General features: G+C 33.1%; 1 non-coding gene across 1 annotated transcript; it reads right to left on the minus strand.

Moving 5' to 3' along the window:
- Positions 1-4,110: 4,110 nt before the first annotated feature.
- On the minus strand, positions 4,111-4,244 carry LOC142455928 (small nucleolar RNA SNORA84). Its single transcript, XR_012786033.1, has one exon. It is a non-coding gene; the product is annotated as a small nucleolar RNA SNORA84 (small nucleolar RNA).
- Positions 4,245-4,811: the final 567 nt, after the last annotated feature.

The raw sequence follows: 4,811 nt of genomic DNA on the forward strand, positions 1-4,811 counted from the left end.
TATTTACACAATATTTTTTTCCTAATTAACACTGAAATAGGCAAAAATCAAAACACAATCTTTTGTTAAAATCATGCCATTAGCCCTATTGGCATAGTAGTTATCTGCTAGCCTCAAGATCAGTAGTTCAAAAACACCAGCTGCTCAGCAACAGAAAGATGAGGTTTTTCACTATCATAGTTAATCTTAAAAACCCACTGGAGCAGTTCAATCCTGCCCTACAGGGTCACAATGAGTTGGAATCAACTAACGTCAGAGAGAATAAATTTTTGTCAGAGACATGGCAAATGGTGAAAATTTTATGGCAAGGGATTATTGTAAGAATCTCTTTGACTTTTTCTCCTACTCTGACCAATCTTCTCCCCAAACCTTTACTCTCCCTGTGTTTTCTACATTGGCAATGTGAAACTTTTGCAAACACACAGTCCGTAATAATCTAAAGTGCAGAAATTTTCCATTTTTAAAAGATGTATTAAAATGGAAATGTTAAGATAAAATTTGTATTTGTATTTCTTCAGTTCCTACCGAGGTAAAGTATATTTGCATAATTTCATTGATCCTTTATATTTCTTCTCTCACGTCTTTCATATTTTTCTCTATACCTTTGGTTGTTGGTATAATTTTTCTACCAGCATTGAATACTTATGCTATCAAATTACTATTCCAGATATAAATGACTTATTCCTAGACTCTCTATTCTGTTACATTGAGATAATATATTAACTAGTATGATTTCAAAATTATTCTCAGTATCACTAAGGATGCCCCTCTCGAAATAATGCCATCTAGGCCTTCGATAGTTTTACCGTTGTTTTCTTTTTTCTCATATGTACTTTAAATAGCTTGACAAATCAGAAATATCAACAGGAAGAATAACAATCAAGTCTATCCTGGAAAACACACAGCCAGCTGGCTCCTCAGAAGAGAAGCGGACATGGCTTCATCTTAATGTAATTTGGTGATGGTACAAGAGAGACCATTCTCTTGAGAAGGACACAGTGCCTGGTAACGTAGAGGGTCTGCAGAAAAAGAGGAAGACTCCCAATGAGATCGACTGACAGAGTGAATTTAACAGCACGCTCAAATATGGAAGCGTCATAAAGATGGAGCAGGCCCTGGCAGTGCTTTGTTCCATTGTACACAGGGGCACTATGGGTGAGATCATATGTGAAGACATGCAAAAACTACAAATACACAGTGACATTTTTAGAGTTTTAAACTTCTCAGTGGTAGCAGTACTGTTAGTTTCAGCGATAGAAAGAATAGCAACTACTAATTAAATGTATATATAGTATGTATCAGATTTCTCGCACACTTAGCATCATTCATTAGCTCTTTTGATCATCAGAATTAAGTAAATGTTTTTTATCATTTCCACTCTGCAATTGGGGAAATTAGGAACAGTAGAACTAGGTCAGTGGATAGCGGTCAAAGTGCCAGTGAGCAGTGCAATTAAGTATTTCACTCAGTATTATGAAGACAGAACTTGTACAGAGACAACTCTAAAATGTAGGTATGTTTCTGCATACTAATTTTATCAACATCTTTTAAAAGTTGTAATTATCAAAGTCTTCACGTTTTATGGATTTAAATTGTGTTTTTGCTGTAGCTTTAATTTTAAAAATTCTTTGTTACACTTCCAATTTTTTAATGTTAAAAATAATACCAACTTATAATTGTTCTGCAAATGTCAAACTTAATGAATGTTCATTGCTTTTGATAATATTTTGGTTGTATATGTTTTTAATAATTATTGATATCTTAATTAGTAAGGCTTCCTCATTTATAATTTTTATGTCTCAAGTCTTTACATTTCTTTTCCCTAACAATTATATAATATTAAATATTTTAATAAAAAATTAAAAGTGAATTTTCTAAATCTCTCTTTGTATAGTCATGTGGAGCTTTGCAATTTTTATGCCTTGGAAAAAGTCAGTAAAATGATTTAAGGACATATTCTCTTCCTATATGATCCAATGCTTAAAAGCACATAGGAGAAATTCAATAATAAAAATGTTTAAATCATTTTATTGGGGGTTCGTACAACTCTTATCACAATCCATACATACATCCATTGTGTCAAGCACATTTGTACATTTGTTGCCATCATCATTCTCAAAACATTTGCTAATAAATTTTTGAAGACCAAAAATTTGTTTTTTTTAAAAGCATTTTGTTCCTTTTGATAGCTCAGTAGCTTTTTTAAGGGAAAATCTATAGTTTGTATCAACTGTTTACACAAATCTTTTTACATATGACCTATAAAATATTATCAATTAGACCTGGAATTTCGGTTTTCATATTTATATCTTATTTTGCCATATTTTTATCAGGAAAGTTATTCATTTTGTCATAATTTGTTTGTTAACAAACTATTTAAAATATGGGTTTTTCATTATTAAAGGTTTGTCTTCATAGGATTCCCCTATGACATTCATTTAACTGTATTTCTGACATAATCTACAGTTATGGTTTTCCTCATATTTTAATGTTTTTAAATTAGAAAACAGCCAACTACTACCAGTTTTTCATAATTTACAGACATGTGCATGCCCAGGCATGCACCTGAGTGTATGTTTGCGGATATGATTGAGAGTGTGGTAACAGGATACCATGTTTAACAATGAGATTTTGTTATGCTTGCCTCCTTTTTTTAGTACAAAGTTTATTAATCATCTATTAAATCTTAGTTGTTAGGTATAAAAGTCCAACCACCCTCACCACAAATTTAGTCTTTTCTATTAATCTTTCCAAATGGATAAAATATGTTCAAATCAACTACGCAATTATGTTTCAGTCTTCCCTATGAATTTAGCCATTTTGTGTTACGTTACTTATATAATGTATCACAAATTGTAATGAATGATATGGGAGAGAGATAATTTTATTGTGGTTGTTGAGTTTTAGAACATTAAAAAAAATTGCTTCACATCATTCTCCCACTGACTTTCTATGTAAGTAAATTTTGGATCTTGAAGACACACACAATCTACATCCATGGAAATAAATTTAAATAGTCATCGAAACTGGTCAAGGCAGCAATGGAAACCTGGAATCATAAATCACAGATTGACAAGTAGAGAATGTTTCCTTAATTAATGGGCACAGTTTACTATAATAGCATCCTTGGGATCTCCATCCTTGAATGGCAACCAGGTCAGAGTGTACCAAATTGAATTTTTTTTGAATTCTTATCTTTATCATTTAAAACATGAAAAGAAGAACCTAAGAAATAAATTATATTTAATTTGCATTATTTTAATTTATTAAACTAATTTATTAAAAGTTATATGTCAAATGGTAGTTTTCAACATTGTTCTCAAAAGTATAAATGTACACAAACAAGAGACTCTATTCAAAATTCATAGAACTCTAAGACATACACAAAAAGTTACAGTACCCCCAAATTTAGGTAATTCCATAGTTACTTACCCAATAGATAAATATTTTCAAACTCACTGCAATAGAGCCAATTGCAACTCACAGCAGCTCTTTAGACCAGGGTAGCATGGGCTTGCCTGTCCTGGTTGACGAGCCTATAAATAGAAGGCGTGCCTTGATCTGCTAAACCCATCAGCTGCCCACAGGAGAAAGATGAGGCGGTCAACGCCTGTACAGGTTGAGAGACTTGGAAAAGTGAAAGGGGAAGTTCTACACTGTCCTATGGACTCAGTCTGAGTCAGATGCTACACTCTGTGGTAGTGAGTTTGGTTTTGGGGTTAAATAGATTTAGTCTCTCTGAGTCGAAAGCAACCCAATGGTAGTGAGGTTTTTTTTTACTTGTTTGATTTTTTTTGAAGACAAAGAACAAAGAATAAAAATCGACATTAGGACAGAGAAAGCACTTTCTCCAGATTCCAGAAATTGTGGCAGGGTTAACCTGTCTGAAACAGAAGTAGGGAAAAGGGTGAACTTTTAAATTAATTAAATTTAAGTTCAGTAAGGACTTAATTTCAAGTGCTTTTTATATAGCTAGTGGCTGCTGCTTTGGATACATAGAGAACATTGCTATCATCATGGAAAATGAGTATATATATATATATATATATATATATATATATATATATATATATATATATATATATATATATATATATATATATATATTTTCCATGTACCAGTGACCGGGCTATGGAGGCTGCTGAAAAAGAACAGCCCCCATGCGTACATCACAGTATTGCTCTGGCCCATTGCCATCGACTGGAAAGTTGTACTTGAACAACAGCACCCAGCAACCACAGGGCATATGTTTTATCTCATTTATACTTCCCAGAATATTACAAAGTAAATCTTACTATCAAGAGAGAGAAAATAATAGCAAATTTAAGTTCAGAATGTACTAATTAAAGAAAAAATGTTACTGAGGAAAATGAGACAGTCGGCTTTAGCAAAGATTTACCGGCTTGGTAAACCTTAGGAAGCAGTTATAGAATGGCTAGTTAGAAGTAACTGAGTAGACAGTGTGTCTGGTTAGGCAGAATCAGTTGGAGGAAACCTAGACTTAAGATCAAGAACGGATTATGGCAAGCTATTGCTTCAAAAATATCACAGGGGTGGCATTAGCATAACTTCCCCCAGGGGCATTTCTAAATTTAACCCTCTCCTGTAAGTTTGTACTGTGAATGAGTGTAACTCCATGTCAGTTGGCTTAATGATTGTTTTGTTTGCCCATCGTTTCATGATTTATCTGCTACGTATGAATCAGAATTGACTCCGTAGTAGTGAGTGTGTCTCTCAGAGTGCTGCTTAGGGTTCTTATCTTGTGTGCATATTCCTGAATCGACTATATCTTGATTGGATTTCTCCTTTAC

The sequence above is a fragment of the Tenrec ecaudatus genome, chromosome 8, assembly GCF_050624435.1.
Source record: "Tenrec ecaudatus isolate mTenEca1 chromosome 8, mTenEca1.hap1, whole genome shotgun sequence".
Classification (NCBI taxonomy): domain Eukaryota; kingdom Metazoa; phylum Chordata; class Mammalia; order Afrosoricida; family Tenrecidae; genus Tenrec; species Tenrec ecaudatus.